General features: G+C 32.5%; 1 pseudogene; it reads right to left on the reverse strand.

The window, feature by feature from the left end:
* Positions 1-1,809: 1,809 nt before the first annotated feature.
* On the reverse strand, positions 1,810-11,818 carry LOC148920455 (uncharacterized; annotated as a pseudogene).
* Between the last annotated feature and the right edge of the window lie 460 nt (positions 11,819-12,278).

Raw genomic sequence — 12,278 nt, forward strand, 5'->3', positions numbered from 1 at the left:
ATATCCGCCCCAAATAATTTTTAATTAATTTTAAAAAATTAATCCGGAAATAAAACACAAACGTGGCTTACTGCTTTTGAACAATTTAAACTAGTCCATTGGCAAATGCTCACGCATGTGCCAATTGGTTTTATTTTTTATTTTTAAAATTAAGAAAATATAATATAGGTAGTTATGTTTCATAAAAATAGGACATATTATCTGATTTTGTTTTAAATTTTAATTGTTTTAATATGAAAAAATTGGAAAATTTTTTTTTTTTTTGGACGAAAGAAAAAATTGGATTTCCCTTGGAAGTAATAATCGGTTTCTTGTTGTACCTTGCCAATGTCGAAGATTCCTGAGCGAGCTTCTCAAAACTCAAATATATCGTTGATGGAGCTGTTCATGATACCCATGGCCTTGCTGGAGATCCTAATATCACACAACTCAATCTCTTGTTCTTTTCTTGTTTAGCATATGTTAATTAACAAAATAGCAAAAACTAGATTAGCACTAGAACCCAGGTGGGCTTATTGTCTTCCCCGTTTGATTATAGAATTTCTAATTTAGTCTTTGCAGATGATTGCCTAATTTTCTCCAAAGCTACACCTGTGGCGGCTAGGAAAATTCTCTCTGTAATTGAGGCTTTCTCCAAAGCCTCTGGCCAACGCATAAACTTCCATAAATCCACAATTTATTTTTCCCCTAGAATTCTTTCAAGTGTTAAGAACAACATTAGCACTATTTTACAAATTCAACACAGGTCTACAATTGGTAAGTATTTAGGCATCCACAACATTAGTTTTTGGAAGGACCCCCAAAATGCGAGAGAGCTTATTGATAGAATTCGATCCAAGTTTGCAGGGTGGAAATCTAACACCCTTTCTAGAGCTGGTAAGTTGACTCTAATTAAATCAAATGTTTCTGGTATGCCTAATCATGTCTTATCTTGCTTTAAGTGTCCCCCACAAGTGATTAAAGAGATGAACAGGTGCTGCAGATCTTTCTTTTGGGGCAAGGAGGGTACTCCTCCTGTGGCTTGGAAGGATGTGTGTATGCCTAAGGACCAAGGTGGCTTAGGTGTGAAAATGGCAAAGTTCTTTAATCTCACTGCTCTTGCAAAGCTAGGGTGGAAATGCATCACCGACCAATCAAATTTGTGGGTTAAGGTGGTAACTCGAAAATATCTTAGACATGAAATTTTTTTTAATCTAAAGAAAAAAGCAAATCATTCTGTTGCTTGGAAGTCTATTCTAGACACTAGACATGTTTTGTGCAAGGGTCTGAGGTGGGTTGTGGGAAATGGTGGTTCTATTCCTTTATGGACCTCCCAATGGGTTTTACCTTTCCCGCTCCTGGACTTCATCCCTGAGCACCAAAGAGGCTCTTTGAATCTTGACCAGAAAGTTGTAGACTTTATGACAAATAATTCTTGGGACAAAATTAAACTGGCTCAAGTGTTAGATGATGATTTGATTGATAAAATCATATATGTTCCTTTGCCTAGAACTAATGTGCAGGATAAATTGATTTGGGGACCCAACCCCAATGGTGCTTTCACTATAAAGAGTGCTTAAATATAACATGTCAGCTCATGTATAATGCAATTAATTAATATATGCACATAATTTTGCAGATCATATAGAATGCTTTATAAAAGAATCTCCCTAGGTACATTTCGCGCAAATAATAGACTTACATAAATATAAGTATGTAACTACTATGCTTTTCTTATATAAGTACATAAATATAAATATATTTTTTGCAAAAAAAACTATACGCCATCATATAAGCATTCAAACATATAAACAATTAATAAGAGTCTTACTATGCTTTTCTTTTTTTCTTATTAGCAACCCAAATACCATCTTTATCAGCTCGCATGTACTTTGAAACTCCCTCACCACTATCATACTTATATTCATCAACTCCTGGTAGTCCATTGGGAAAGAACTTATGTTCTAGTAAGGTGTCTCCTAGCTCTTCATCATATATGTAAGAAGTATTTGGAACTGCATGTACAACTGACCAACCTAGCTTTTTTGGGTTGCTGATATAAAATACTTGCTTCACTTGAGTGGTCAATAACAAACTCATCATTTCTATGTCCTCTCCTACTAAGATTGACTAAAGTAAATCCAAGCTCCTCATCACGAGTGAGACCTTTCGAACTCTCAACCCATGCACACTTAAATAAAGGCACCCGAAACTGATGATAATTAAGCTCCCAAATTTCTTCAATAATATCATAGAGGGTCATATTTGAAACAACTGGATTTTTATCTTTTACACTCACTATTTGCATTGTACTAGCCACTAAGCAAACCCCACTGTCTTGGACAACTCTTTCATTGTCACGTGCTTTGGTGTGGTACTGGCAGCCATTAACGAGAAAAGCAACATATTTTAGAACTCCCACACACGGTTCTTGTGCTAGCCATCTCAAAGTGTCTCCACTATCACCATTTTCCTGTTTCATTTTACCAGCGACCTAATATAACAAGTGTTAATTACATATTGTACTGCTACAAGTTAATATGCATCTTGTATATGGATTGATTAATAAATTTGTGACACCACTTACCCGATCACTAAACCAATCAATGAACCTGCTGTTATGCATATCTTGTACCCACTTATCATTATTTGCTTTTCTCAGATTAGTCTCCTTCAAATACTCATTGTGTTCACTACAAAATCAAAGTTCAAAAATAAGCTAAACACTTATTAAACATGCAGGTCAAAAGCATTAGTTTCGAGAACTTAATGAGTCATTACTACCTACAATGTATAAGGATCGACTAGAGCTATGTTATCCAACACAGTTCGGTGCGGTTGCTCCCATTTATCATGAGGTACTGATTATATAGAAGCACTTGACAAACTATAACTTGTATTTAATTGAACCATATATCAATTGATGGAACTCCAATTGGATTTAAATCTGCAATGTACTCTGAGTAGAATTCAACAGATTCTTCAACAATATAACGTTCGACAATACAACCCTCCGGACTAGTACGATTTTTCACATAACTCTTCAACACTTTCATGTACCTTTCGAACGGGTAAATTCATCTAGAATGGACTGGTCCACACAAACGCACTTCTCTAATGAGGTACATTATGAGATGAACCATTATGTCAAAGAACGATGAAGGGAAAAATTACTCTAGCAAGCACAAAGTAGAAACCAAATCAAATTGTACTCTCGCTAACTTATGCACGTCAACCACTTTGCTGCATATATCTTTAAAGAAGAAGTAAAACCTAGTTATCGCATATCTTACATGATATGGAAACACATTACGAAGAACAACCGGTAATAATTGTTGCATTAATATGTGACAATCATGTGACTTAAGACCAACCAACTTCAACTCTTGCATGGATACAAGATTTCTTAAGTTTGAACAATATCCGTCCGGCACCTTGATACCAAACAAAGATTTACAAACTGAAATTTTCTTTTTCTTGTTCAATGTACACAAAGCAATAGGTAGAAATGTCCTTTTTCCCCGACTCATGGTGCCAATTTTGTCCTTAATCCCTTCTCAACGAGATCTTCATAAGCATTTTCTACCTCTACTTTTTGGGCTGTAGAAAATGCAGCATAAAGTTTGCATGGCCTTGTTTTTTAATTCCAAGATGTGAAATGAAAAACAAAGTCTTGCATGAATAGAGATTTGATTTTTCAGAAATTAAAAAATATGTTGATAAACCATTTTTGTTTGAAGACAACTTAATTGTTTTCAAAAGTGTATGTGTAAATCATGAATGCAGAGGCACAAACACAAGTATTGTTGATGAAGATTTAATGAATCATTTTATTATATGTGATCAATTGACCTACTACTTGATTGTGCATTATAGTTATCACAACACCTAATGAGTAGGAAAATATAGATTTGATGAACTCGGAGACTTTTAGTTATTATTATATGGTCCTGATTTGATGGTATTGGAATTTGACATGGAGAGCAAAAATGGTTAAAGAGGCTTGTTCATGAAAATGTCTACCATCCTCTGGGGTACTCTAGGTATAATCACCGATTTGGCTGCGATGGGCCTTTCAATATTGTGTATGTCGTGTATCCATTAGTTGAACAAGGAAGCTTGAGAGATATCCTCGCAAGCAACAATGTCACCTTTTCTTGGGACAACCAAATCTCCATAGCTGTTCAAGTGGCGAGGGGACTGGTTTTTTTGCATGGTGTGCCAATGGGTTTTATACCTTGTTTTAAGGATGCTAATATCCTCGTTGGCCGGGTATTTAAATCCATTTTTAAATCTCAATTAATTATATATATATTATATTATATTAGGTTACCCTTAATTATATTAATTGTGTTTTGTTTATTTTTGTAGGATTGTAATGTGAAACCGTCAGGTTTTGGCTTGAAAAGTTTGGGGCACATATCTAGGCATATACTTTCACATGTGTTGTATTTACCTCTCGAGTATCTCCTAGTAATTAAGAAACTTTAAAAAAAAATAAAAAAAAATTTGGTTACCAGTTATACAAGTTGTCAAGTTTCCCTTTTTTGTTAATATTTAACACAAATGCAATTGCATAAGGGTTGTGCAATTATTCCCTTTCTGTTTGGCAATTGGCATATTATTTGACATTTTATTTTTCAATTGAGTTTATTCTATTTAACTCACGATGACATGCTTATGAATTTTGCAATGACATTTTTTTTACTTTTATAAATATGAAGTTACTGTTTTAGACTCTTTTTTTATGAGAACCGTTTTAGACTTTATTTTTTCTTCTAATTTCGGTATGTCACCTCATCGGAGCTTTACTCAAGTTCATTATGAGTTGCTGGTTTTATTTATATGAATTATGATAGCTAGTTGTGGTTAATTCCTCTGTATTTTATGCCTAGTTTTTAAAAATCAATTGAGGTTGATAGTTTTAATTTTTTGTTTCTTTTGTTTCATAAAATTGGTGAATGCACATCAACATTTATTTGAGAGCTTGAAAGTCTTTATCCATCAAATTTTTTCACCTCGAGTTTTGTCTATGTAATTGGTTGAAATCAATTTCTAAAATAAGAACTATATTAATTGTTGAACTCTATGTTACATGGTTGTACTTTTGTAGACATCCACGAAGTATTATAAATTTATATTTTTTTCCTAACATGGCCATGAATTTTATAGTACATTGTTAGGATTAAAAGTCAAGGAAAATAAGTATAAAAGTAGAAAATTTATAGTCTTCTCGTAGATTACAAGATTTTCAGTTGTGTTTACAAGGATAATGACATAATTTTACTCCTCCAAAGGCCATTCTTACTTTGGTACTATGTGTCATTTTCTTTGTAAATTAAGGTATTACAGTGTTATGGATTAGGGTGGACCATAATGTTGTTACAATTATTTCACAACATTTGCAGATTTTTTCATGATTCATGAGTTAGGGGTTGCTTTATATAACTTGTAACAAAAATCAATAAAACTTGCGTAATTTTATACAAATCCAATTGGCCAAACTGAAATTAATTTTTTTACTTGTAACCAAAAATAATTTTTGAACATCTAAACTATTCTTTTTGTTTTGTTATTTCTTAAATATGAATAAATTACTATAAGGAACTAAAATATGACTACATAGTATAACTCGTTTATGTGTTTAATATCAATCAATGATAAGATATTCAACTTTTAAGACATAATATCAATAAATATCCACTTATGTTATAATAAATATTATATGACCATACTTTGAAGCCACAATATAATTATTTCTCAAGATGACATATTATTATATAAAAATATGTATGAATTCGTGCTTATTCGAAAAATAACTTTAAACAAATGTCTTATAACAAAAGATGACTCATAGCATCTTTCAACAAAAATTTCCCTTATGATCCTTCTCTGTTTTTTGGTTCATATCTTCGTAATATAATTGGTTCATGTTCCGATCAACAAAAAATTACATATAATATATACAATTTCAACTAAAATACTTGAAATTTTATATAAGTACGTAACATAACAAAATACTAAATGAGGTAATGAAGGGGAAGAAAGTGATTGAGTTACCATCTCATTCGCTTCATTCTAAAATAATTTAAGAGAAATGTCTTAAAACTAAAACTATATATTATTTCTTGAATATGACTCATAGTATATTCAAAATATGCTTTTACAAACTTATTTCTATGCCTAAAAAAATAATTTAATACATTGTCATCCTCATATTCATGTTCCCACAAAAATTTCTCATATGATCCTCTTCTGATTTTTGGTTCATATCCCTATTACATAGGTTTCCCCCTTCCCATCCATAAAAAAATTGTTTAATAAGAATACCCACTCATAAATATAGTATTTACATATAGTATTTATAATTTCAATTAAAATATTAAAAAAATTTATATATGTATTGAACATAATAAAATACTAAATGGCGTAATGAAGGAGAAGAAAGTTAACAATCCCATAGCTTCCCATGTAAATCCCCATTTTATAAGGACATAGATCAACATTATAAGGAATTGGCAAGTGTAGACCTTAAGGATATAAAATGGGGTCTTTATTCTAATAAACACGATGGTTTACAAGACTAAGGACCGGTATTACAATATTTTGGATATGAGAATACCACAACATCGTAAGAGGATCCTAAAACTTATAAGTTACAAGATTCGGGTAGTGATTTACAAGTTCTTTTAACCAGGATTACAACATTAGGGTTCACCTAATCCATAATATTGTAAATCCCCATTTACAAGGGTATGAATCCACATTATAAGGAATTGGTAACTCCGAACCATGAGGATGTAAATTGGGTCCTTATTCTAGTAAAATGAGGGTTTACAAGATTAAGGGCTGATTTTACAATTTTGGGGTACGAGGGTACCATAACCTTGTAAGGAGGATTCAACAACATGTAAGTTACACAATTTGGGTTGTGATTTATAGGTTTTTGCACCACGATTTCAATGTTAGGGTTCTAATAATCCTTAATGTTGTAAATCCCCATTTTACAAGGATATGGATCCACATTACAAGGAATTGGTAAGTGCGGACATGAGGATGTAAATTAGGTCCTTATTCTAGTAAAATGCGGGTTTACAAGATTAAGGACCAATTTTACAATTTTGGGATACAAGGGTACCATAATGTTGTCAAGAGGATCCATAAACATATAGATTACACGATTTGGGTAGTGATTTTCAGGTTTTTGCACCACGATTACAATATTAAGGTTATCATAATCCTTACTATTGTAAATCCTTATTTTATAAGGATATGAATCCACATTACAAAGAATTGGTAAGTCTAAACCATGAGGAAGTAAATTGGGGTCCTTATTCTAGTAAAATGAGGGTTTACAAGATTAAAGGCTGATTTTACAATTTTGGACTACGAGGGTACCAAACCGTTGTAAAATTGATCCATAAACATGTACATTACACGATATAGGTAGTGATTTACAGGTTTTGGCACCACGATTACAACATTAGGGTTCTCATAATCCTTGACATTTTAAATCCTTATTTTACAAGGATATGGATCCAAATTATAAAGAATAGGTAAGTCTGGACCATGAAGATGTAAATTGCGGTCTTTATTCTAGTAAAATGAGGGTTTACAAGATTAAGGGCTGATTTTACAATTTTGGGATACAAGGGTACCAAAACGTTATAAAATGGATCCATAAATATGTAAGTTACATGATATAGGTAGTGATTTATAGGTTTTTGCACCATGATTACAACATTAGGGTTCTCATAATCCTCAACTTTGTAAATCCTTATTTTACAAGGATATGGATCTAAATTACAAATAATAGGTAAGTGCGGACCATGAAGATGTAAATTGGGGTCTTTATTCTAGTAAAATGAGGGTTTACAAGATTATGGGCTAATTTTACAATTTTGGGATACGAGGGTACCATAACGTTGTAAAAAGAATCCCTAAACTTGTAACTTACAAGTTTTTGGTAAAAAATTAAAAGGTTTTGCTCCTGGATTACAACGTTAGGGTTTACCGAATCCATAATGTTGTAAATCATATGTTTACAAGGATATGGATCCACATTACAAGGAATTGGTAATGGTGGACCTTAGCGATGTAAAATGGGTCATTATTCTAGTAAAAAATGCTTTACAAGATTAAGGACTGAGGGTACCATAACATCATAAAGAGAATCCCTAAACTCGTAACTTACAAGTTTTTGGTAACAATTTACAACGTTGTGCTCCTGAATTACAACGTTAGGGTTCACCAAATCCATAATGTTGTAAATCATATATTTACAAGGATATGAATCCATATTACAAAGGATTGGTAATAGTGGACCTTAGGGATGTAAATTGGGTCCTTATTCTAGTAAACAATTTTGTTAAAAGGTTAAGGACCGAGGGTACCATAACGTTGTAAAAGAGTGTTCCATATTATTGTAAAAACAAGGATTTACAACATTAACGACTCATTTTACAGTGTTTGGGACATGAGAGTTCCATAACATTGTAAAGTCTATCCTTAATCTTGTAGATTACAAGATTCGGGTTCGAATTTACTAGAGTTTGCATTGTGATTTCCACGTTAAGGTTCACTTTAATACACAATATTGTAGTAGGCTAATTTACAATGGAAAGGATTGTTTACAATATTAAGGTTTGGTTGGACATTAAAAAAGCAAAATTGTTCTTTATTTTTGTAAATCATATGTTTACAAAGATATGAATCCACAATACAAGAAATTGGTAATCGTGGACCGTACCGATATAAAATTGGTCCTTATGCTAGTAAACAATTTTGTTACAAGCTTAAGCACGAAGGGTACCATAACGTCGTAAAAGAGTTCCTCATTCTTGTAAAAATAAGGATTTACAAAATTAAGGACTCATTTTATCATAGTTGGGGAATGCGAGGTCCATAACTTTGTAAAGTTGATCCCTAATCTTGTAAAAACAATGGTTTACAACATTCAGGACTCATCTTATACTTTTTGGGACATGAGAGTTCCATAACATTGTAAAGTTTATCTCTAATCTTGTAACAACAAGGCCTTACAACATTTAACACTTAGGTTAATAGTGTTGTAAATTCCATAATGTTGTAAATTCCTTTTTTACAATGATGTGGATGCACATTACAGTGACTTGTCAAGGGTAGACCAACGATGATGTGTAGTTCTTATGCTTGTAAATGCAAGAGTTCACAAGATTAATGACAGAGGTTACAAGGTTTTAGATATTATGTTACCATAATGTCGTAAACAATCCTAAATTTATAAGTTATAAGATTGTAATTGTGCGATTGAAATGCACATGAGACTGCTTTGTTTGTCAATTACAAGACGTGAATGGAAATGACACTACCTGTTTGCCAATTGCATTGACAAATCACATAATGTATTTACATTCTCAAAATTAAAAAGGCTGCCAATAACATAAAGAAAACAAATCAATAGTTTTTATAATTAATTATATTTCTCATAACCATGAGTTTAGTGAAATATCATACTAAGTACACAACATGGCAGTGGATAAGTTGTCCATCAAAAGAAATACATTGAAACTAAATGCCAAGTATTTCACGCAAAGAAATAAAACAAACTAAATGCCAAGTACAAAAAAAAAAAAAAAAACTGAACTACAATCAAGATCTGAAGCCTAAATAATAACAGTAGAAATAGGAAAAAAAATAATTTTGAACTACAATCTACTTGGATTGAACAACAGTAGAAATCAACCCATGCCTTATGTCACCAAGCTCATACAAAATTCCTTTATTTTGCTACAGCACAGCCACGTCTTGTTGGCAATAGACAAGTAGGCACTATGTAATTGCCATTCTAATTTGCGAAAGCCAATCGTTTGAATGGTAATTGCCAAACGACCTCTGTCATTTCATTTTTCTTCTCTTCCATGATTTAAGTACCTAAAAATAAAAACAATAGAATTTTAGTGCTTTTAACCATTCTAATCGCATATATGTAAAACTAAACATAATGTCAACAATCAATTAAACACATCCTACTCCTAATAAACAATCCAATAAATCGTATTCTTCCCAGGAATTTGTGTATTTCTTATGCAGCCAACTTGACATGACATACTCACTCAAACTACTATTCATCCAATTCATAACCAAATAAAACACACACCACCAACTCATGAGCCACAAAATATATGAATCGCTGAATTATTTTGCCTCTGTGACTCCTTCTTGTATTGTCAAATGTTTCAAGAAAAAATACAAATGAGAAGAAAACAAAGAAGGAAATCACAACATAATTTCACACATAAATTTGTAGCATTATATGTATCTTGCTAGTGAAGTCCTCACCTTCACGAGTTGAATAAAATGAGATCAGTAAAATGAAGATAGCTACTTCCGCTGCAAAAGAAGAGGAAATAAATTATATAGCGATATTTTACTATACATTGAACGAACCATAAAGCAAATCAAAACACTTATGATGAAAAAGGGCTCACGGGAACCATTGGACAAGGGAAACACAAAGTGCAGATTCATCTCCACGTCTCTATGTTCCTAAACAACTAGCAAGGATAGCTCCAACTTTGGGTGATAGCACAAGTCACCAAGACAAAATCAGCCATGAGCCAATTGCAATTACTAGCATGCTGACTTAATTCTTCAAATATCAACGCAACTAAGCCTATTAGATTGATTCAAATATTTGTGTATTTCCAGTTGATCACGAAACAACATTGTATCAACATGTTACTTTGTTTACTTTTTTCATAGCAACGTCATTCGTATGCAATCATGTTTAAAGAAATGTTAGAACACCCACCAATAAGATAGTCTTCAACATCCATACCAAATTTTGAATCGTTCACTGAAAAATCAGAACTAATTCAGATTAGAAATTAAAGATATTACTCGACAATTCAGACTAAATTATCTCAAGCACAAAAATAATACATTATAAGAAGTCATGGATCTCATGGGTTGTAATGGACACCAATTTGCTCCATTGTTGTGTAAGACAATAAATGTCTCAATCCTATCTCAAGTTCTAGATCATTATTTTAACATTGAGATCTCAAGTAAACAGAGCACATAAAATTCCAAGTTATCAAACACAGAATACACATAGTTTACAAAACAAAAACCTGCAATATCTCTTCAAGGCTGAAATGGATGCTCCATCATATAGCATCTTCCTTCAAGAACCCAATGCTTTTGGTTTGAACAATATGCAGTCTCAAGGCCATCAATTTAAAGTCCCATATCATTATCAAGAATGAACAACTCTCAAGCTTCCAACCCTCAAATCCAAATAGAAAAAAGTAATAAAGTAGCAATGATATATCTGAGGGGGAGAAAGGGGAGAGGTGGGAGAGAAAAAAATTCGAAAGGAAAAAAAACAGAATGATAATTTCAAAAAATTACCAATTTCCTATATAAATCCAAAATATTACAAAAAATAAAATATAATTAAGGATTTGCGATTCAATACCCAAATCATTAAACCCTAAATTAAAATAGGACATATAAATCATTTTGTTAGAAAGCCTAGACCATAATTCAAAGTTGAAATACTTTCTGCTATGATGTGAATAATCTAAATTGCAAAGTTAGAAAGAGAGGGAGAAAATTAGAGTTCTTACCTGCTATAGAGAGGTTGAGAGAAATCCAGCCACAGAGATCCAGATGAGAGTGAGACAGAGAAATCATAAATGTGAGAACCTAAAAAAACAAAACAAAGAAACCAACGATGAAGCAATAGCAACAAGGAAGATACCCAGACCAAAAACCCTAGAAAGGAGAACAAAATGAAGAAAGAGAAGAAGGAGCTTGACCTACCTGAGAGGAGAGGAGATGTGGTTGCCAGCATCGTCTAATCATCATAGAAGGAGGAGAGGAGCTGTTGTGGAAGGAATCGAACTCGAAGAGAAAGAAATAAGAAAAGTCGACTTGAAATGTCTTTGACTGAGAGAGCAAGTATTTTTGTCTTTTTTATTGTTTACCCACAACATACAATTTAACCGGTAACCAACAATCAACGTTGTAGATTACCCCACATGCCCCAACTACTCATCCAATGGTCTATAATAAGTGGCGCATTGTAGAATTTTCACTTTGTTGCAAATACTATTTATAACTAAACTAGTAAAATAAATAGAAAGAATTATTGATACAATGTAGTGTTTGAAATTATTTTCAGAAATCAAAGTTGGAGAAGTTGATAGATGGGAAAATAAAAAATGAGTATGCACCAGACAAAGCTTTGTGGATGACAATGATAATTAAAAGGTGCCTCGTAGTTAACAGTCAGAGCGCCCCACTAGCTTGGA

Source organism: Prunus mume, linkage group LG2 (genome assembly GCF_029339155.1).
Source record: "Prunus mume cultivar Tortuosa linkage group LG2, ASM2933915v1, whole genome shotgun sequence".
NCBI lineage: Eukaryota > Viridiplantae > Streptophyta > Magnoliopsida > Rosales > Rosaceae > Prunus > Prunus mume.